Source organism: Pleurodeles waltl, chromosome 3_1 (genome assembly GCF_031143425.1).
Source record: "Pleurodeles waltl isolate 20211129_DDA chromosome 3_1, aPleWal1.hap1.20221129, whole genome shotgun sequence".
Lineage (NCBI taxonomy): Eukaryota > Metazoa > Chordata > Amphibia > Caudata > Salamandridae > Pleurodeles > Pleurodeles waltl.
The window spans coordinates 428,618,576-428,642,851 of NC_090440.1; the positions used below are offsets into that span (position 1 = coordinate 428,618,576).

At 43.8% G+C, this 24,276-nt stretch overlaps 1 long non-coding RNA gene across 1 annotated transcript in view; it reads left to right on the plus strand.

Annotated features, from left to right (window-relative positions):
- The window catches only part of LOC138284193 (uncharacterized), a 335,272-nt gene that overhangs the window by 170,296 nt on the left and 140,700 nt on the right, over positions 1–24,276 (plus strand). The window contains exon 3 of the long non-coding RNA XR_011201356.1: positions 5,059–5,150. This is a non-coding gene — a long non-coding RNA (uncharacterized lncRNA). The remainder of the gene's footprint in view (positions 1–5,058; positions 5,151–24,276) is intronic.

A 24,276-nucleotide genomic window follows, 5' to 3' on the forward strand; every position in this document is an offset into this window, starting at 1 on the left:
AATGCCACTTTTAGAAGTAGGCCCTAGGTATCCCCATGGGCAGGGTGCAGTGTATGTTAAAGGTGGGACATGTACTGATGTGTGTTACATGTCCTAACAGTGAAATACTTTTAAATGTATTCTTCACTGTTGCAAGGCCTAGCTGTCTCAGAGGTTAACACTGGTGCTGCATTTAAATATTATGAAAGTACAGATTCCCTTTGAGAGTAGATAGGAACATGGAGTATGGGGTCTCTGAACTCACAATTTAAAAATACATGTTTAGTGAAGTTTGTTTTTAGATTGTTAGTTTAAAAATGCCACTTTTAGAAAGTAGTCATTTTCTTGCTTAAACCATTCTGCAACTCTGCCTGTTTGTGGATTGCCTGTCTGTGTCAGTTTGACAGTTGAGCTGTTTGTGAATCCCCTCTAGACAGTGAGACAAAGGGAGCTGGGGTGTAGCCTGAATATCCTGATGAACCATCTTTGCTAGAGGGGAGGGAGGAGTGGTCACTTACACCTGAATGGGCTGTGCCTGCCCTCACACAATGCAGTCTCCAACCCCCTGGTGTGTGTCTGGGGCCTGGCCTGGGCAAGGCTGGGTCTTGTGAACAACAGAGACTTTCCTTTTAAGTATGCCTACTTCAAAGGCAGAAAGGGGTATAAGTAGTGGACCCAAACCACAGACTTCAGATTTCTTCAAGATCACTTCTGGATTGAAGAGGAACCTCTGCCAAGGAGAGGAGCTGAAGAGCTGAGAAGTGCTACCGCTGCCTGTGACTGTGCTTTGTTTGGCTATCCTGCAGTTGCTGCTTCTGCCTGTGAAAGGGTACAAAGACTGGACTTTGTGATATATTCCTGCTTGTGAAGAATCCTCAAGGGCTTGAACTGAGCTTGCCTCCTGTTTTGAAGTCTCAGGGCCATCAAAGACTTCCTCTGCTAATATCTGGACTCTCTGCTGAGACTCCTGCCCTGCCAAGTGTTGTGCCATCCAGTCCCTGAGCACTTGAAAGCTGAAGTTGGTAGACAAGAGCTGAAAATCCACGCACAGAACGCCATGCGGGAAAATTTACGACACACCATCTGCAAGACGGCTGATAAACGAAGCGCCACCGGCCTTGAGGCTAAAATCGATGCTCCACCTGCATTGCGGCTGGCAGATTGATGCATCATGGCTAGAGAAACGACGGGCAAACCCCACGCAGCGCGACTTTCTAAAACCGTGTGACAGGATTTTCCACACATCATCCCTGGGCATCAAAGTCAACCCGACTCTGCGCGGATCTGAGGTGCCCCGTCTGGAAATCGACGCATCGCTCTCTTGTGAGGGAGAAGAAACTATGCATCCCCTACCTGACCGGAGAAGAGAATGATGCACGACCTCCCTTGCTAGGAAAGAATCAATGCATTGCTGTCTTTTCTGATGCATGCTCACCTGTGCGGCTTTATTTTTTACGTTAACCAGGTACTTTGTGTAACAACAGCATTCTCACTGTTTTCTAAGGATCGAGACTCTTATTCATTTGAAAATTCATATTTTAACTTGTGTTTGTTGGATTTTTGTCATTTTGGTCTTGTTTGATTTAGATAAATATTACCTATTTTTCCATACTGGTGTGGTGTCCATTTTGTAGTGTTTTCCCTGTATTACTGTGTGTGTTGGAACAAATACTTTACACATTGCTTCTGAAATTAAACCTGTCTGCTCGTGCCAAGCTACCAAGAGGGTGAGAGGGGGGTTAACTGAGTGTGATTCTCCTTTACCCTGACTAAAGTGAGGGTCCTTACTTGCACAGGGGGCAATCGGACTGCCAACCAAAGACCCCATTTCTAACAGAGCAGGAGAGCTGGGCTGGTTGAGAGTTACCTGTCTGCAACTTTTCTTATAACATTCTTTAACATGTTCTCAGCTTTCTCTCTGTTCCTTCACTGTCATGTGAAAGAACAGTTCATCTTCATTTTCAAAAAAAGTATATCACATTCTTCAAATGTGCGAACACATGCACACACACAGAGATTCACACACCAATAACCTCTTTGAGTTCAATGGTCTGTTCCTTCTAATATTTTGAATATCATTCTGTTATATGGATCATTTTTTTCAAAATATCTTTGATCCATGAAGGCTGTAGACCCAGTTTTTAGTCTCACTGACACCACTCATACTTGTGAGATAGAGCAGTCTATATAAAGTGCAATTCTGCCACATGCTCTGGGAGCGCAGGGAGAGCATCTTGGGAGATCAGTCAACGAACCTTCTTTAGGCTGAACAGCCCATCATTTGACCAAAATGTTTGCATTATATAAACCAGTGTAAGACTAAGGCCCTCATTTTGACCCGCTGCCCGCCAAACTCTTTTGGATGGAAAAACCGCCACTCAGGTTTTCCACCCAATGGCCCTATTATGAGTTTCCCACTGGCTCAGCAGGTGGAAACAGCATTTCCGCCTGTTGGCCCTGCGGGAAACAGGCCACAACATTGACATCGGCTCATAATAAATCCAGTGGCAATGTTGCGGTGTATCAAGTGTGACAGCACCTGTTGCGCTTTTAACTGCCTGTAAGCGTGATGGGGGTGTCCATGGAGCCCCTGCACTATCCATGCCAGCCTCCGCCAGCCTTTGCATGGCAGTGGAACCGCCATGCAAAAGCCGGCGGAGAGGGGACTCGTAATCCCCAGTGCAGCGCTGCCCTGGTGGATTAGTACCGCCGGCACTGCCAGGCTGTCGACTGGCAGCAACTTGGTGGTGCCAGCGGTCGGACCATGGTGGCTCCACCACGGTCATAATGTGGAGACCGGACTGCTGCTTTGGGGGCGGTCCGACCTCCACAGAAAGTCTGGTGGTCCCAGGACCACCAGACTTGTAGTAAGGGCCTAAGTCTATCATCATGCAATTGAATGACAGACAGTACCACTAACAGGGATGTATTTGTCAGTTTGAGCCATATTTTAAGGACATCATACTGAAAGGCAACCCTATGGTTGATAACATGTGGATTGTGATGTCACAAGGTAAATGCACTCAGACAGCGAAAGGTGAGTGGGATATTTCATGGCTTTATTTTTGCATTTTGTGTGTTAACCCTTCTCTTATCAGTATGTCAGTCTTCATATATTTCCATAATTATTTACAAAATCTTTAGCGGAAGGACAATGATGTTTCAAGTTCAACTTACAAACATTGCTAAATGATACCCTTGAAGGTTGCAAAACCTCATCAGCTCCCCGTTATGGAGAGATGGTAGACAAAATTTCTATGTAAATGTAATGCAGATGTACCTTCAGGATGAAGGCTAAATAAAGTCTTTCACAGGGCACAAGTTAGGGGTACACGCAGGTAAACAGTGTCCACCCACCATTTTCATAGGGTAGACGCCATCCACTCTGCCAAGAATCTGGGCCCGATTGAAATACGCTCAACTGTCCCAGTGTAATTTTCAGACAGCGGGACACATTGAGCAGCACCTGCACATTGTCTGCTTTTAGTCCAATCAGCAGGCGGCACGGTGCTTTGTATTTTAAATTCCAGCTGGGCTCAAAACAAAAGCAGAAGTTAAGGGGCCATCAGGTCTCCTTTTGTTCCAGTTTTCTAACTGGGAGCTATCTGGAGCCTCACACCTAGATACAACCGCAATGGAGGGGAAACCAAGGAATGCAGCTTATCACTTCACAGATACTTCAGAGAGGCATGCTCTTTGATTTTGTTCCATCCTTGTAAATGAGAAAAATGCATGCACTGTAAGAATGCCAGATGAGTTATTCTGCCCCAGTATTTGCACAAATAACAATTTAAATACCACTATTTTGTTTTATTTCTTTTATAGCACTAGTCATCCCAATGCAGGGTGTCAGAGCGCTTTACATCACTGTGTAAATCAATGTACAGGATGTGTTTTATAAGACGTGAGGATCACAAGGTGTAGGAGTCACAGGTCCTTCAAAGCTCACTGTGCTATATTAGTAGGATTACAGTTTATCAACTGCAAGCAACTAAAGGATCGCTGTATGAAAATCGGTTACCCACTCACCTATCCACATAAAATAAGTATCTGTCATCTGAATTGTTACTTGGTGTGCATAGCAGAAGACACATTAACCCCCTATAGAGTACTTTGATTAAACACTGGCACTCAACGAAACACAGATCTCTCCAGCAAATGCATTAACTTATCTTACTATTATTATTATTCCCTGAGATTTACTGGGCACACAAACACTGCATCAGGTACCTTAACTCCATAAATTATTATTTAATAAATGCAGATTTTGCAACAAATGGAGCAGAGCAGATTTACTGCCACGCTTCTCCTTCTTGCCATTTTATTTGTGGTGGAGTTTGTAAAAAATAAATGTAAAAGTTGAGGCCTAGATTTTGCATCAGGTTTATGCCAGTTTTTTATCACAACCTGACACAAAATTTCATTAGTTAAGTCTCGAAATGCGCTTAAATGTACTCATGATAAACCTGCTAAACATATGTATGAGGTCTTAATATCTGATGTCACTTATTGTGATTTCACTTCCTGTGAGGTCATGGGTTGTGACACTACTTCCTGTGATGACATGTACGATGTCAAGTGCCATAATGACACTTGCATACTGCCTAACTTGGTTAGCCTACCCACATCTTTTTTTTAGGTCTTGAACTCTGGTCTTTCAAAGCTAAAAAAACTGCCAAACACAATATATTCTTGATGTCATCACCAATGCCACTATAGGTAACATCATTATTAGCACTACCCACAGCTCAGTTCACGACGTCATTGAAAACCACATTTGGAAAGTTAAAGTTGCACCCCATAAATGGTGCCATTCACAGCTTTTTTCTAACGTTTCTAGCATCTCCTTTGATTAATCTAGTGCGGTAATTTCAACTTTATTATTAGCATATTTTCCATTTAATCTTTGCTAGTGCACACTTTGCTACGAATAACTTCCATTTATATTAATACTTATTTTATTCATTTCATGCTTGTTAAACAATGCAGTCGCATTTATGAATCAATTCTTACGATAATGTGTTGTGAACTTAACATTACATTTTTACATTGAACGTCATTGTTTTTTTTGTCTTCCAGATTAAATCATAAACATGCAACAGCAATATTCGTAAGAGCGCAAAATCTAAAGTCTCCAAAATATTACAAAAGGATTTTAATATTTACATATCGTAAGTAACAAACCTTAACACTCCAACCCCTGTACATATAGTCCTGTAGACTGTACACAATTCATAAACAGGACAACAGAGATGTAATAAAACAATGTTGTGGTGGGATCATGACAGTAAAAGCAACAACCTAAAGAGTGGTCCTGTCACGAGAAATAAAATCTACACTAGTTTGGCTCTTATAAAGGATGAGATGCTATTCTCTGATCTGCAGTCTCTTTCCCTACATCTTCAGCTGATATATTGCCATTTGTTCTAAAAGGCTTAGCATTTCCAATATACTTGAATAGCGGAAAGAACCGAAACATATAGTAAGGGCAAGGACCCAGCACTTCTACGAGGCACTAACAGTTCAGGACAAGACAGGTTATTACATCAAAGTTTCAGGAATCAAGAATTTGACTACAGAGAGCATCTGCCAGAAACAGATCATCTACAGATATTGGAAGGGATGTCAATTTCTTCTGTTCGTCTTCTATAAATGAATGACATCCACCATCATACTACATCATCATTTGATCCAGGAGAAAGCTACACCTGATAATGAGTTTGTGAGTTTCATTTGAGGAACTCAAAAAACAATTGTATTGCTGTTGCAAACATCAGCTCCTAATGCATCTCTTTTAAGCGGCAAAACGTCGATGAGGGAGCACTCAAATGTTCTCAATGAATATTACTCCGTACAATTTGCACACATGTAGTTCCATAGTCTACTTAACATATTTTTCTATGTCATAGGGCGAGGGGGGAGAATATGATGTGTGTGACTATGGATGTGGTGGGATTGTATACCTGTGTAAAAAAGGAGTTTGGCTTAATTGCTATGCAACATTTTTTGTTTTCAAGATATGTGAATTATTTTGGGAAAACACGAATTCTAATTGATATGGCTGACTCAGGGCCTCATTTAGGTCTTGGTGGAGGGAATACTGCATCCCAAATGTGACACACATCCCGCCCTCCTTATTAAGATCTCCATGGGGTACCATGGGATCATAATAAGGTGGATGGGATATCTGTCACCTTTGTGATGGAGTTTTCCCCTCCACAAGACTTAAATCAGGCCCTTAATCTTGTCCAAAAAGTTGTTTTTGTTCAATGGAGAATGTTGCTTCAGACTTCATGGCACTGCCATTGACTACAAGTCTCTCCCTAGTATGTGAACCTCTTTCTGTAGTGGTATGAGAGGGGGCATGTCTGGGACCTCAGCAACAAATCATGGACCCTGTACATTCATTTTTAGAGGCAATGGGCCTGATTTAGAGTTGCTGATGGGGTTACTCCATCACAAACGTGACAGATATCCCTTCAGACGTATTACGATCCCATAATATCCTATGGGAATTGTAATACAGAGGACAGGATATCCATCATGTTTGTGATGGACTGACCCATCCACCATAGTCTAAATTAGGCCCTTAGTTATTAATATGTGAACGGCTACTGAAACACGAATGTAGGAATATTGTGCTTACTTGGACCAGAATCCATATAATGTTTCACTGACCATGGCTATTGACAGACATGGAATCACATACATACATTGTGAATTTTATATTAAAGATAATAGGATGTAAAGAACTTTATTTGAAAAGCAAACAGCAATGAATAACATCATAAGAGCAGAGAGTGCACAAACAAGACCTGTGATCAAGGGAATCCCACACGGAGAGATACCCAGGACTTGTAAGAACTGCAGCGAGCAGGAGCAATTTTCTGAGTGTCTTACTAGTTTGTAAAATACATTAAAAACTAGGGAGTATGGAGACTCCCTTTTAAGTCAACCAGAATCAAGGATACTGAGGGGCATATTTATACTCTGTTTGCACCGAATGTGCATCAAAACTTTTGACGCACATTCAGCACAAACCGTGCACCATAGTTAAACTTTGACGCCCAAGCCCGCGGACGTCAAAATACCTCTGTGTGCGTCATTTTTTGGATGCAGGAAACTGCCTTGCGTTAATGACATGCAAGGTAGGCGTTCCCGCCCCAAAAATGACTTTAAAGCCTGTGCACCTTATTTATACTCCAGCGTCATTTTGACGCACAGGAGGGGGCGGGCCTTAAAAAACAGCACACAGCCTGATGTGCGCTGTTTTTTAACGCCTGGGTCAGGGCAGGCGTTTAGGGACCTGTGGGCTCACTTCCATGGTCTCTGACCAACCATGGAAGGAGTCCAGAGGTGCCCTTCCCTGCCCCCAGGGACACCCCCTGCCATCCTTGCCCACCCCTGGAGGACACCCATGGATGGGGGACCCATCCCAGGTAAGCACAGGTAATTTGAGGTAAGTATTTTTTTTAATTTTTTTAAAGTGGCATAGGGGGGGGGCCTAATTTGGGCCCCCCTACATGCCACTGTGCCCAATGGCCATGCCCAGGGGACAGAAGTCCCCTGGGCATGGCCATTGGTCAAGGGGGCATGACTCCTGTTTTTGCCAAGACAGGAGTCATTTCAGTGGGGGTTGTGCGTCAAAAAATGGTGCAAGTCCGGTTTGAGGCATGATTTTTGCCTCAAAACTGACTTGCACCATTTTTTGACGCACAACCCCCATTTTCCCCTACGCCGGCGCTGCCTGGTTTGCGTCATTTTTTTTTATTCAGACCAGTCCTCAGCGCCGGCTAACGTCATTCCTTAAATAAGGCGCCCTCATGGCGCATAGGAATGGCGTTAGCCGGCGGTAAAAATTTTACACAATTCAGCGCCGGCGCTGGTTTGCGTCAAAAAGTATAAACATGAGCCTAAAAGTGTAACGATCTGGAAATCTAAAACTCAGTGAAATGGGGAACACTAATCACCTATCATGACCACTTATAAAAGTGCTCACTATGTTATCTATAAACTATTATGAAATCATTGGTTCCTATTACAAGGGGTTTCAGAAATGATAGAGAGGATTTCTTCCAGACCTCAGATTACTTTCCGTAGAGCTAAAGCCATTAGAGGCACAACCCCGAGGTATTATTTCATGCCACCTCTAGAGAATACCACCACCTCCAAAAGGCTTTCTTTTTCGTCTGGTCATATTATAACATGTGCAACTATGGCATCATTAGCCTCTTGGAGTTTAAGTATAATCCAACCAAAACGAATAAGATCAACCAGTTTATTAACTGTAGTGGTACTCATACTGTGTATGTAATTATCTGTTACTGCTCTTTGATATACGTAGGAAGCATCGTATGGCCCCTGACATTAAGAATTCAGGAGCACAGTCGAGCAGTTAAAAGGTGGACATTCGGTACCTCTTCCCTCAGTACGCAAAAGGGGCGCATCCGGATAATAGTGCGTTTACTTTTCATGGTTTACAACTAGTTTCCAGCAGTTTAGGAGGGCGATAGGTAATTAGCCTTCAGACAAGCCGGGGATAGATGGATTTGTCTTCTACGTGGAGTGGAAGAGAAGGCTGAATAAAGAAGAGGAACTTCAGTACTTCTTATAATACTGTGTGCTCGTGTGACATATAATGCAACGAGTCATTTAGTGGATTAGACCTGGAATGGGACCCTTCCTTCTTTTGTTGTAGACGATGATAAGGAACTAGTTGGGGTCTCTCCATTAAGCCCCGTTTAGGGACAGACACAAGTAGCATTACGCTGAGTAGCTGCTTCTAGAAAGATTTTGAACACAGGGCCTCTAACTGTTCTTAAATACAAGTGAGGGTGGGGTGTACTGTTAGAACAGCTAAAACATGACACCCATATTGGCAATTTTGCCAATAGGATATTTTTCAGTAAAAAAAGAGTGTAACAGAACATGTAGAAGAGATGCTTTCATGTAGAATGCTGGAGTACATATGTAAACGCAGATGTCATGGCACGTCGGGGTTATGTTACTGAGTATTGTGACAGGTGCACGCTTTTTGTTATTAGGATGATGTTTGGTGGATGTTGTTGCACATATTGAATGCTATAGTATTTCACCTGGGATTTTTACATGAACACACACACACCCTATCTGCCTCTGTTTTGAAGTTCTTAAAAAATGTTCAGTATTTTACAAAATATTTTATTTTAAGTACCTCTAACAATCCGCACTGCTCTCCCTTTACACTATGCCTTAAGCCCCCTAAGGTCCTGCTTCTCAGATAATCGCATGTTTAGTGCTTCGGCCTCACTCGATACTTGACATTGTGGTATTGCTTAATGATTATTATGAAATTGAACCCATATGATGATGACAATATGCACTGTGTGAAGTCACCATAGGTAACAACTCTTGTGTAAACGAGAATTGGGACATTTGCAATGACGGGGTTTAGCCTTTTTAATGTGATCGATAATATTTTTTGCTTCTGTGCTGTTTTAGTTTTGGACTTTTTCCAGCTGTGATTTTGATGGAAATATGCCAATAACATGTGCTTATTCACGTGACACACGATAGCCACTATTCAAATTGCGTATGAATTTCATTTTGAAAAACTAGTGACATTGTACTGTGACTAAGGGCCAGATGTATCAAGGTTTTTGCATTCGCAAACTGTGCGAATGCCCGTTTGCGAATGCAAAAAGCCATTTCAGAATGTATGAAAGACATTCTGAACGCAATTTTAAGGAATCGCTAAAATAGCGATTCCTTAAAATTGCGACCCTGTTTAGAGAGTCGCAAATTGCGACTCTCTAAATAAGAAATCACAAATAAGGATTCCTTATTTGCGATTCCTTAGCACATGTATGAAGCAATTCCTAAATGCGATTTGGGCATTTGGGAATTGCTATTTACCACCAAGTTGAACTTGGTGGTAACCATGTGCAATTTTTAAAAACGCATTTAAAATGCGTCTAGTTAAGAAATCGCAATTTTGGAAATGCTAAAAATTCGCAGATATGGGCCAACAGGCCCATAGGTGCGAATCGGGCCGGTATCGCAATTTGCGATTCGGTAATAGCATTTGCAATTTTTAAGAAATCGCTATTACATTCGCAAATGTGATACATGGCATTTTGCAAGCCGGAAATAGCGATTTCTTAAAAATCGCAAATTCCGAATCGCAAAAGGCCTTCATGATACATCTGGCCCTAAGAGATTAAACATATCAGATGTTATTGTCTTTTATATACAGATCTGCTTTAAATGCACTTTTTTTTAGCTGAAGTAGCAATAGTGACAATCCACTACATACAAAAAAGATTGATGCAGATTAAATGAGTGTTTCTATTCTGCCCAAGAATAAGGAAGGTTATTTTACAGTAGTATGATTGGTTAGGGAATAATATTGGCTAGTCAAAGCATGCATCATGTCATGTTATAGATAATATTTAATCTGATAGAGACTTCTAGCTGCAACTTCTTTACCTTAGAATTTCCCCAGGCTTTAAACTTGATCCAGAAACTTGCTTGAACAGTACCCCCGTGCGTCGCTTGGTGTAATTGGCTCCAAATGTGACATCGTGATCACCTATATAGGCGCCTCCCAGGCGTGCAGACGTCACTTATTTTGTTTCCCTCACTAGTTAGCACTGACCTGGAGAGAGCAACCCGCTGTCATTTTTTGACAGGCTTTTTTTGGCACTTTGCCTAGTATTTTAGAAAGTGTGTTAAAAATCTCATCCAGAAAGGTAGGATTGAAGCCGTGTGGCGCCTGTCACTGGACCATGTTGGTTACGGACCCTCACCTTGTCTGCCTATGGTGTCTTGAATGCAACCATGATTCGAAGTCATGCTCGGACTGCTGGGCCATGGTGCCAAAGACTTTAAGGGAGTAGTCCCTACAGCACCTTGCAGCCTGGCATTCAACACCATCAAGCGACACACCTCGGAGGTCCCAGTCCCAGTCGAGGTGACGTTTGCGAAACTGCTCCAGGAGCCCCAAGTCCTGTTCCTCCCATTTGAGGTCCTTTTGACACTCAGGGAAGAGGCACAAAAATAAGAAGTCTTAGTGGATTTCGACTTCACCTTATCCTTTGGGGGATGCAACGAGTTTGGAACATCGGCATTCCAGGTACGGTTCTGTGGAATTTATACCAGGTCCAACTCTGGGCCTCCTTCCATTTCTGGGAGCCAGAGCAATCTCCACTCAGGTAAAAGACTTTCACAAGACCATGCACCACATATTCGAGTGGGCCAACCCCTCTGGTGTGCCTTCGTACCCCGTGGGGTCAGGGGAGGCCCCATCAGGTTCCGGGCCAGTGGCTTCAACCTCTGCTTCCATGGGGTCTCATGGATTCTGTTTCCTGATTACACAGAGCCAGAATGGCTTTGTATGATGCCAATTCTGGTGCTGACGGTGCCCATGGGTGCCAGATGATCACCTGAGCATTATTTTCAACAGCCAGGCATGGGAGAAGAATGGGAGGGGTCACTGGACTATGTAGAGCACCAGTTAGAGCAAACATTGGACTGGTATGAGGAACTGGGAAGGGCCAGTGGACTGGACACATCTCCAGATTCTGGCTTGCTCTCTCCCCCTACTGTGGCTATGGAGGAGAACATCTGGCTTTTCAGAGAATGCCCAGGCAAACCTTATGGACATGACCTTCGACGAAACTTGCTTGTTTGGTGAGAACGCTTTTAGGACTTTTCAGCGAGCCCCATCCACCATCTGCCTTTCGCCCTATTCGGGGCCACCACACCAGCCCTATGCCAACCACCGTCCTGAGCAAGCTCCCTTAGCTATGCATGAAGTGCGCATGGTGCCTTTAGACTTAGAGGGTCTGGAAATCCAGAAGTCGTCTGCCATCCAACCCACAGAAGCTGCAACCTCCAAGCCCTCCCAGTTTGATTCTATAGGACCATGGTTGTCCAGCTGGAGGGAGAATTCAACATCATCTCCTCCACTGGAGGTCCATTACATCAGACACATAGATTCTGCAGATCATTTAGAAGGGCAACTTCCTTCCTTTTCAATTCTTTCCTCCCTCACTCCCGCCGACACACGAACGGCTGGCGGAGGATCACATGATTTTTCTCTGAGAGGAAGTTACAACCAAAGTCACACCGACTCCCTCTCAGACACTAACTTTCATCTGAGGTGTTCTGGGCACAGTGCAATTTCGGGCTTATCCTCCTGAGGAGCAAGTCCAGGATATTCTGGCTATGATACTGCTATTTCAGCCCCTATCCTGGGTTTCGGTGAGACTGACTTTGAGGCTGCCAAGCATCAAGGCCTATTGCATCTTGCTGGTGAATCATGCCAGATGGCATATGCGGGCTCTGCAGTGGGACCTGAAGTAACAATGGGCCTAGCATCAGGGAAATCTCTCTGATATGGTTCAGATCTCAGAGGGAACTGTAAAAGACCTGCAGTGGTTGATTACAAACCGCAACTGGGTCAAAAGCAGACTCCTCTCCCTTCCCCAGCCAGACCTCACTGTAGTGACTGATGCATCACTCCTAGGATAGAGCGGCCATCTGGGAGAGGTGGAGATCAGAGGACTCTGTTCTCTGGCGGAATCCGGACCCCACATCAACCTGCTGGAGCTCCGGGCAATCCGGCTTGCATTGAAAGCATTTCTTCCCTCTGTCAGGGGGAAGTTAGTGCAGTTGTTCATGGACATCACCACCACCATGTGGTACTGCAACAAGCAGGGATGGGTGGGGTTGTGGATCCCTTGTCAAGAGGCCCTGGATCTCTGGACATGGCTGGAACAGCAGGGTGTAACCCTGGTGGTTAAACACCTGGCAGGCTCTCTGAACGCCAGGGCAGACAAACTCAGTCGTTGATGCCCAACGGAGCTATACAGAGGTGGTGCAAGGACTCTTTCAGCAGTAGGGAGAGCCTTGGTCAGATCTCTTCACTCCAAAGAGAACACGCAATGTCAGCAGTATTGTGACTTGGAGTTTTCAAGGTGGCATCGCTGGGCAATGTTTTTCGTCGCTAGTAGAGTTCAGGTCTCCTGAATGCCTTTCCGACAATTCCACTTCTGCCCAAAGTTCTCAAGAAGATCACAAACAACTAGGTTCAAGTAATCCTTGTGTCTCCAGACAGGGCAAGGAGAGTCTGGTACCCTGAGCTTCTGAAAATGAGCATTGATCCTCCGATCAGGCTGCCCTTTCGGGAGGATCTTCTGTCGCAGCAGCACAGGAGGGTTCACCACCCAAACCTGTCAACTCTACGCCTTCATGTGTGGAGATTGAGCAGCGACAATTGACAGCTTTTGACCTTCCTCCCGAAGTCTGTACAGTTATTCTGGCAGCCAGGCGTTCCTCCACCAAAAATGTATACACCTGCCATTGGCAAAAATTTGTAATATATTGTACAGAGAAGTCTGAGAAGTCTATAGATCCTCTTTCTTCTCTCTCTGATCTTCTTCTTTTCATTCTGGACCTTGCCAAGCAGGGCTCTGCTCTGGGCACTCTTAAAGGCTATCTGTCTGCTCTATCTGCTTTTCTGCGGCTGTCTAACCAACCCACTTTATTTAAGTCCCCTATTGTAAATAAGTTTCTCAAAGGGCTTGCACATATGTTTCCACCTTTGCTCTACATTATCCCTCAGTGAGACCTGAACCTGGTGCTTACATTTCTGGTGTGAGCTCCATTTGAGCCACTTCATAATTGTTCCCTCAGGTTGCTCACCATGAAAACAGCCTTTCTTGTGGCTATAACATCTGCCCGGAGGGTGAGTGAGCTGCAGCTTTTGTCATCCAACCCTCAATATCTTACAATGTTTCCTGACAAAGTGGTGCTTCGCACCTGTGCCTCTTTCCTCCCAAAGGTGGTAACCCCATTTAATTTGGGACAGGCTGTCACCCTGCCCACCTGTTTTGCTCCCCCGCATCCCTCTAAGGAAGAAGAGTGACTGCACTGGCTGGACCCCAAAAGAGTGCTGCCATTCTACCTTGATGGTGCAAAAGAGTTCTGAGTGGATGACCAACTCTTTGTGGGATATGTGGGAGCAAAGAAAGCTCAGGTAGTACAGAATTGAACCATTTTGCATGGGCTCATTTTCTGTATTAAAATCTGCTACGTACTGGCCAAAAAGCAGCCTTCTGAGGGATTGAGAGCTCATCCCACCAGCGGCATGCAGTGTTTCAGTGCTGGATATTGGTCTGACAGCAACGTGGGACATCAATGCACACGTTTGCAAAACACCACTGCCTAGAGAGTCAGGTCTGCAGAGATGGGCATTTGGCAAGTTTGGTCCTGCAGGACTTCTTAGTGTTGGAAAAGTTGTCCACAGCCTACCGCCAGGATGGTATGGCTTGGGTATCTATTTAAAGGCAAGGAATCTGCAGCTAGAAGTCTCTATCAGATGAACAAGTTACTTACCTTTGGAAATGCATTATCTGGTAGAGACTCCATTGAGCTGCAGATTCCTTACACCCACCCATGTCTCCCTCCTCTGCAGACTGATTTTCTGCAGTTAGGGTGATCCCTTTCGGGGGCCTAGTTTGGACACACAATCATCAGTTCATTTTATTGGTTAGTGTTCCTAGCGTGGAAAGCCGTGAAAAAAGTAACTAACATCCACGCCTGGGTGGCACCTATATAGGTGACCGCTGTTAGACCTGAGAGCCTTAGGATGGTCACCCCCAACTTTTTTCCTGCCTTCCTCCACTTTTTGACATTGTCTTTGCTGGTTTCAGGGCTCTGTGCACTTTACCACTGCTAACCAGTTCTAAAATGCATATGCTCTCTCCCTTGAAACATGGTGACATTGGCTCATACCCAATGGCATAGTTAATTAAAGTCCCTAGGAAAGTTTACTGCATATGCCCAGGGACTGTATATTAAATGCTACTAGTGAGCCTGCAGCACTGATTGTGCCACCCACACAAGTAGCCTCTTCACCATGTCTCAGGTCTGCCATTGCAAGGCCTCTGTGTGCAGTTTCACTGCCACTTCGACTTGGCATTTAAAAATACTTGCCAAGCCTTAAACTCCCCTTTTTCTACATATAAGTCACCCATAAGATAGGCCTAGGTAACCCATAGGGCAGGGTGCTGTGTAGGTAAAAGGCAGGACATATACCTATGTGTTTTATATGTCCTGGTAGTGGAAAACTCCTAAAATCGTTTTTCACTACTGTGAGACCTGCTCCTTTCATAGGCTAACATTAGGGTTACCCTCATGTACTGTTTGAGTGGTAGGTTCTGATCAGAAAGGGATAGACGGGTCATATTTAGAATGGCTGAATGGCAATACAAAATCCTGCTGACTGGTGAGGTTGGATTTTATATTACTATTTTGGAAATGCCACTTTTAGAAAGTGGGCATTTCTCTGCACTTAAAATCCTCCTGTGCCTTACAGCCTGTATCCAATCCACGTCTGGGCTGGACTAGTTGACAGCTCCCTTGTGCATTTCACCCAGATAACCACAAACACAGGATGCTCAGTCACACCTGCACACACCTGCATACTGAATGTGTCGTCCAGGGCTTGAAGGGTGGAGGGCCTGACACTTACATTTCAAAGGACAATGGCTGTCCTCACACAATGGACAGCCAAACCCCCTGCTAGGACACAGGAAGACAGGGTTGTACTGAAAGGGGACCTTGTGCACTTCAAAACCACTCTTTGAAGTCTCCTCCACTTCAAAGCCACTTTTGGGTATATAAACTGGGGCCCTGACCCTACCAACGTCTTGGGATAGACATTCTTCATCAGAACCTGCAACCTGCCAAGAGAAGCTCCCTGGCTGCCCAAAGGACTCACCTGGACTGCTTTGCTGTAAAGGACTGCTGCCTTGCTGTTGCCCTACTGCCTTGCTGGCCTCTGGCTCTGCTGAGAAGTCCACTCCAAGAGCTTGCCTCCTGTTTCCTGAAGTCACAGGGCCAAAAAGACTTAGGTGGTCATTACGACCCTGGCGGATTACTTCCACCAGGGCCGCGGGACGCGGTGGCACCGCCGACAGGCCGGCGGTGCCCCGCGGGGCATTCTGACCGCGGCGGCTTAGCCGCGGTCAGAGAAGGGAAACCGGCGGTCTCCCGCCGGTTTCCCGCTGCCCCCAAGGAATCCTCCAAGCTTGGGGATTCCGACTCCCCCTCCCGCCATCCAGTTCCTGGCGGTTCTCCCGCCGGGAACCGGATGGCGGGAGGGGGAGTCGCGGGGCCCCTGGGGGCCCCTGCAGTGCCCATGCCAACGGCATGGGCACTGCAGGGGCCCCCATAGGAGGGCCCCAAAATGTATTTCACTGTCTGCATAGCAGACAGTGAAATACGCGACGGGTGCAGTAGCACCCGTCGCACCTTCCCACTCCGCCGGCTCGATTACGAGCCGGCTTCATGGTGGGAAGGTCGTTTTCCCCTGGGCTGGCGGGCGGCCTTTCGGCGGCCGCCCGCCAGCCCAGGGGAAAACTTGGAATACCCTCCGCGGTCTCTGGACCGCGGAGCGGTATTCCTGACGCGCAACATTGACGGGCGGCCTCCGCCGCCCGTCAATGTTGGAATGAGGGCCTTAATCTCTGCAAAGGAACTCCTTGTGCAGTGAAAATCGACGCACAGTCTGCTGGAATCGACGCATAGCCTTCTTAGCAGTGAAAGGATCACTGCATCGCCGAACCGGAATGACGCAGCTCGGCTCCTTGAGTGGAGATCGAGGAAGTGCCCGCATTGTGACCGGAACTTTGCCGGACAGCCCCCTGGATCAACGCATCGCCGATCCGGAATGATGAAGCCTGACTTCCTGCGAGAGGAATCTACGCAGAGCCTGCCGTATGACAGAAACTCTGACGCATCACCCACTGGATTGACGCAGCACCTGTGACTTCATCCTGCACACCCTGGATTTCCACGCATCGCCCTGGGTATCAAAAGACCCCGCATCGCACAGAGGATTCAAGCCTGCTGCCGGAATTCGATACAAAGTCCTAATCATCGCATCGTCTGTGTGCGCCCGGAAATCCGACGCACACCCTTCATTTTCCACGCATCTCCTCCTCTGCAGTCTCCAAGCCTGTAATTTTGATGCGTTTGCAAGAGACAATTGTTGCTTTTAAGAACTTAACACTCTTCTTATTATCATCAAAGTGATATTTCAACTTGCGATTATCAAATCTTGATTGTTTTTTACCTTAATTTATTCAGATAAATATCTCATATTTTTCTAAATCTGTGTGGTGTATTTTTGTGGTGTTTACACTGTGTTATTGCATGATCTATTGCACAAATACTTTACATTCCTTCTAAGTTAATGCCTGACTGCTCAGTGCCAAGCTACTAGAGGGTGGGCACAGGATAATTTGGAATGTGCGTGACTTACCCTGACTAGGATTGTGGTCTCTACTTGGACAAGGGTGTATACTTCTGTCAACTAGATACCCCATTTCTAACAACTGCCATGTCACACCTGGCACAAACGCTGACGCCATGCGGAACCGAAGGAAGCCACCTGATGGCGGGCCGCAGGGGTACTGCTCAAGCATAAGTTTCCAGATCTAGATCCGGATACGTTGTTTAAATGTTGTTTGTATAAGATTGCAATTGTTTACATGTAAACTTTGCAGCCCTGATGAAGTACTTGAGTTGGATGAACCACTTTGGCTGGGCTGGCATCCCTTTTTAATCTTGGTTTTACATTAAGCACATTTTTGCATGACCTGAAGACTGGCAACGCTAATCTTTGTGAGCCTTGGAAGGTCCGTTGAAAAATGAAACACTCCTGAATGATTCAGATGGACTAACACATAACGTTGAAAAATATGGGCAATAGACTATATGTGTGCAAATTGTATGGAGTAATATTCATTGAGAACTTTTGAGTGCTCCTTCTTAAATGTTTCACTATTTGGTTTGATGAATTGGGTTTTTGGGTGCCTTAATTTAAAGAGTCGGCGCGCCATAGCACTGTAAACGACTGTTGGAGTATGTGCAGTATGAGTGAGCCATAGCTGCCACATTTTGTATGAATTCTTTTAAGAAGCATCTGGCGCCTTTGTGATCGCCTAGCCTTTCACATTCCAGCGTTGTAGCACTTGCTTCAGAAGGGAATAAGAGACCAGGAAAATAACAATACAACTAATTTTTTGAACTTTGGGTTAACACCTGTGCACAGCGTGGAAAATTTATTTTGCTTCCAAAGGTCGAGAAGATAAAGGACAAAGTCAATTGTATCATAAAATTGATTGAGCACAATAGTAAATAAAAGGGAAAACTTCAATATCCTTAGCAGTTGTGCAGCTTATGCAGTTCAAAGGGCACCTGGTTGCAGCCAGACACATGTTTGTGGGGGTCCGATATTGGTTTGGACAGGGTGGAATAAGGGTGGACTCTCATTGCCTCCTTCACATTCCCCCTTTCTCCACAGGACCTCTGGCCTCTCCACTCTTGTGCACATGATCTGTGGTTTTCAATCAACATTCTTCTAACCTGCATAGAGTGATGTAGCAATGACTAAAGTAACAGGTGCTGTGGCACCAGAGCTCTGGGGTGAGAGACTGGCACATTGCACTCTAATGTATGGTTGCTTTTTAATGGCAAGCTATTGGAGAGGGGTCTCAGTTTCATTTCTTGCATTAGGGCCCATGATAGGCATAATTATTAATGTATTTGTTTATTTATTTGTTTACTTATTTATTTGTGGGCTCTATAGAGCACGGCCATAGCCACATTTTGCAACTGGGCGCTTTACATAAAATAGGTTAGAATCAACATCATTGTTCATCTTTACATTAATACCAGGTGAACCTACTATAAAAGCTGAGTTTTGAACATGTGTTTTTTTAGCTATTTGCATAAATGCCAACATTTTGGGAATTGTTCTTAATTCTACAGGAATTTGGTTCTACAGTTCGTTCGTTTTCAATTTCTTTGAAGGAGGTATCTTCTAACCTTAGCCTTTTTTGACCTCTTGTTAATCTTTGGGCCTTAGAGGCATATAGATTTTCTTTTTGGTAACCACAGTGAGGTACTGGGTTTTTCAGAACCGGTACTGATCCGGTAACCCAGCGGTGCCAGGGTACACCCAAAGACCTCGGGTACTTTCCTGATTCAGACCACAGAAACTCAGAGTCTTCTAGGTGAAGTCAAAGATCGAATTTATTGGCTGCAGCCAAGTAACAAGCGTCCTAGAAGTACAACAGCACGGTTTGTATGTTCTCAGGAGACTGTGTTTCAATGCAAAGTCAGGTTTCCTTATATACAGTTTTTTAAGCTTCAGGCAAACATTCTTGACATTTTGGTTGGTCATTCACATGTTTTCACTACAAAGGAAAAAACAGTGTCATGATGAAACCTCATATTTCATGTCATCCAACCCATAATAAATTACCCGGCAAGGCCTAGTATTTTACATCAGATAAGTGTGGACCCCCAATAAAAACGGGCACCTCTCCCTCGTAAAGTAAGAAGAAGAAAAGAGCAGGTGCAGGTGTGAGCAAGATTAGGCAGGGTGTGTGAGCGATAATAAGGGTTTTATGGCATGGTGTGCCTTGATGCTATCTGATTCGGCCACTGGGAGAGGGACTGACCAAACAGGTTTGGCCTGAGGCAATGGTTCCAACTTGCCCAGGTCAGAGAAAAGTCAATCAAGGTGTACGTGTCCTTGGAATCAAATCTGACTGTATTATAAGCCTATGTGAGGGCAACTTTTAAAAATGGCTGCCGTGTATAAAATGGGAGCCACGAGTGCAGGACGAAGATGGCGATTTCGAGGTGAAAACGCTGCTGGAATTGAGCGAAAATGCTCATGCTTAGTGTACTAGTCATTATCGGTCTTTTGATACTAAAATCGTACTGCTGTGGCAAAGTAAATTACATGGGTCCAGAATTTTTAGAACCACAAACCCTCCTTTTGCCCTTACATAGGCAATAAACCTATTCTCATGCTAATCTGAGTCCAGGTCTATGTTTATAAGGCCATGGAGATGTTGCTGGAGCAAAATTCTAGTACTTGGTAACTCTCTCTGGACAGGTCTCCTCGAGCATGAAGTAGCACAAAAGGCCACATATGGCAGGACAAAATAAGGAATACCTCTATCTGCAGTAGGTGGCATAAGATCACACACCCAACAATTAGTGATGTTCACTACTAACTAGTGTTGATGCAGAAGCTGTACAAAAGAATTGCTTACGAATTCTGATCTTCTAACCTGCTCATGTTCAGGAAAAGGGTGAAAAGAGTGCAAAGAAACAATAGTAGGAAAAGACATAGGTTGGGAAGTGGGTGCAGAAGTCAATTGAGTAGAGAAAAACAATCCCACCCATAAATGACAACGTCATGTTTAAAAGACACTAGAAAACACGTTATTAAGAACATATAGACAACGGGAGAAAGTAGTGACCACTATTACAAATGAAATAATAATTTTTCACAACCCTAACGAAAAAGCAAATCCTAAAATTATCTAGTAACATTTTTAGGGCTCCTCTGCATTTCAGTAATTTTTGTATGTTCAGGTGGAACAGTGGTGACTCTCATCAATGCTCTAAGGTGAAAAGGGGCTACTCTTTCCACAGAAAATGGACTTTATTCTGCTTTTACTAAACAGAATAGTACTTTAAAACAATGCCAGCAAAACAATCAGTCTCCTAACACCTAGTCTATACAATCACACGGAAACCTCTTGTGAAACCAACTATGCCCAGAGTCCGTTCAAAAAGCCTCTCTGGCAGGCTTCTATTGTCCATCAAATTTTCTTTTGTTGTTTTCTTTCGCATGGGCCTCTCAATTCAGGCCTCTTCGTGAGAAAAGTACTGCTTAGTTGGAGTGCCCTCCTGGCAAACACCCACAGCTCACTCGAAAGTCTCAATGTCTTAAAGCAATGCACCAGTGTCTCTCCCCTGTGGCAGACACTACAAACAATGTGCTCTTCATTGATCAAGGGCACAAATCATCTCGTGCAGACCCAAGCACCATTAATTGGGAAATAGCTCAAGCTCAGCAGCACTTTCAGACTCCAACACTCATTATTTAGTGTCAGAGGATGCTCAAGCTGCTCTTTCATGGGCACCACAATATAGTGCCTTTTTCCAAACTTGAAATCTCCGGTGCACTGCCCTTCTTCCGTTGGAGCAAAGAAAAGGGGGTGTGTGGCCAAAACTCAGGCCAAGGGGCTCAAGGGATTGCACACTGTCAGAGGTTACCAGCACATGACAGGTAGAGAAATGAAACCTCAAAACAGCTCTGCCATCAACAACAGGAATCCTTGTCTTTAGCTCCTTTACACTGAAACTTTGGTTTTGTGATGTCCAACGCCGTCTGATGGAGCAAGTACGATACCATGCGCTGGCGATCGCTGTCCAGCTTTGCTACTTTCTGGGTGCTGAGACTGTAGGGCCAAGACGTCCGTCTTTCATCTGTAGCTGTCACTGATGGGAATTAGGCTTAAATCAGTGTCCTGCAGGTTATTATGACTTGATACCCACAGAATCTAGTGACGTAGGAAATGTGCCACAGTTGTTAGTTTCCTTCAATTTAGTAAAAAAAAAAAACAGTTCATGGTTTTTAACAAGGGGACTGCAAGCAGGTGGTCTGCAATCTTCAAAGGAGTAGCCATACACCATGGGCATAAAATACAAAGACAAAGGCAGAAGGGCAAAACAGGGTCTCTAGCATCTTTAATTGGGTTCTCTCCATTATTCTCTGCCATCTATAGCTACATGAGAATTCTATCTGAATGGATTTCCTCACACAGTGGCATTGTCTAATGGGGTAAACACATATTTTCCTCAATGATTAAGTCTAGGTGTTCCTCCTTACCTTAGAACATCTCAATAGAGAAATCACATGATACCGATTATCAGGGACATGTAGAAACCTTCCTTTAAAAACTGTGCATCAGGTGCACTATGCAATACATAGGCTAATAGTCAAATGTGCAAACAAAAAGACAAGAACTAGAGGGTCCTGATATTTGCATGATTAGGACACATCTGATCCCACCAAAAATTAAAGTAGCAGGAACAGAAGGGAACCGAAAACCAAATTAAAATAGACATTGAAAATTCGTCATGTTCAAAAAGGTAAACATAAGATATCTCCTATTGAAATGGAAAACTTGTCTTACTATAATATTGAGTCAGTTAACCAGTCTATCGCTACCCTGACAGTCAGGCTGGAAAACATTGAAGCAGGCCTAAGGCAAATTCTTGAAAAACAGTCTGGTCATACCAAAGGGAATTATACATAACATAGGGGTCCCTGGTACATCACTGCAGTCTGGAAATGTGAACCTGAACAATACATCAATAATAATAAAAGGTCTGACTGGTGAAAGGAATTTGAAAAAGAGAAATGGGACTAGGACATAGCTAAAATCTCAATAACTAAGCATGATGCGACATTGGTCAGGGGAAGTAACAAAAGAAAAAATCTATAGGAAGAACAAAAAAAAATGATTTGGGTGATAGTCAGGCATGTGACACAACACCGAGAGTACGGGTGATACACAAAGGCCAAAGTTACACAAATTTTAACTCTACCGTTGGCGACTACACCATATACGGTACTCCTAGCTAATGTTTCAGTTCCTTCTTCAGGAAAAAATGAAAACCTGGTTTTCTTTTAAGGAACGAAAGCCATATGCTACTTAGGAAACAGAACATCATTAACTAATGTAATATAGAAATTAGGCCACCTTGAGTCACAGATCTATAATTTCATCCTTAGGTCCAATCAAGGCTACATAAATGTAGGGCTGCCTGTTCCTTTAAGGGAAGGGGCAGTAATGTGACTAACTGCAGGTGACACACTTTGATCCTGTATATCTCTTTTTATTTTCCTTCAATACCATTATAGCCAAATAGACATGCACTGGTGAAGTGTTGTCTTTTATGTTCACAGCATGAAATATCATTATCTGTGGAATTTAGTAACCAGAACAAGTTCAACCAACTGTTGCGTAGCGATGGGCATCGTCATGAACATCCCCTCACAACACAGGGGAGCTTGTAATAGTATCAAAAGCAGCAACAAACATGCAAAAAAAAACAAATAAAAAATATTAAAAACGCACAAAACGTCAAGCTATCAGATATACTTGCTGTGTATCAAGCACAAAAAGCATAGACAAAACAATAGACTGTGTGAATAAGCGGTGACACACAACACCATGTCATGTACTTTATGCACTGTAAACCTGCAGCCCAAAACCCAATATTTGGGCCTGTTTAATTTGTCAGGTTTAAAATCCTTATCCTCCTTTTGACAGTAGATCACCAGGCAATGGAAATCTGCTGTCAAATATAACTTTACTGTTTCTCTTCTAACATACAGGACCAGCAAGAACAATTCATGATAGGACCAAATACATGAAAATAAATTTCCATTACTTAACTGTTACCCTCTTGTCAGTTACTTCGCAACATCAAGCCACCTTAGTTTTACCTTTCTAAAAGTAAAAATTGTTACACTGACATTCCATATTAATTTGGCACCTACAATTTCCACTGTGAAAAATAAGTCTTAATTGGCAAATCGTTTTCATTAAGGCATGTAGCCTTCAAAATGTAAAAAAAAGTGCTGCATCTTATTTTCTGTCTAAGACTTAATGCAACACTTCGTTTTCTGTCAAATAAAAGAAACTAGCAGGCATCATTTTATTTTTTTAGAGCGGAGACACAAATGTATCAGTTCTGCAGAGCATTTAACATGATGTTGGGACTTTCGAAGAAACCCCTTTTTTTTATATTTTCCCTTTGGAATTAAGTTCTTTAATTGTATTGATGTTCTTCTGGAGAAACCAGAAATCCCACTTTTAGAGGCCCTTAGGGTCATTCTGCATTTCACAGAGACAAGGCCCTAATTTAAAAGGTCACAAGTGTCAACATGACAGCCTCCTCCATTGTTTATGGGAAAACTAAAGATAGCATCTCAGGAGCGTGACTTGAGCCAGCCTCTGTAGCTCTCCTAGCTTCTGCCACTCTGAATCTGTCAAAGACAGTAGGCCTTCCTATTTTCCTTCTAACCTGGAATAATTCACTCTATTTAAAAACAATTTTTTTTTTTCCTTTTTAGGCGCTAAAATTTTTTATCTCTATTTCCAGATTATTAAACTACATTTACTGTGAATAATTCACAAACCTTAATAACACACATACCAGTTGTTAGAATAAATGCTTGTTGCAATCCCATGCAATGGTACATATTTCATCAACCTCGAATGAATGAACGTCTCAGTAGGCCCAGCTGAAGTTAGAACCTTCAACCTTGATATTAAAACAAGCCTTTGTACTGGCACATTGACTCATTGAATCATAAGAAGGCACAACCTGCAAATATATATCAAACCTAAATGTATGCATTTACTG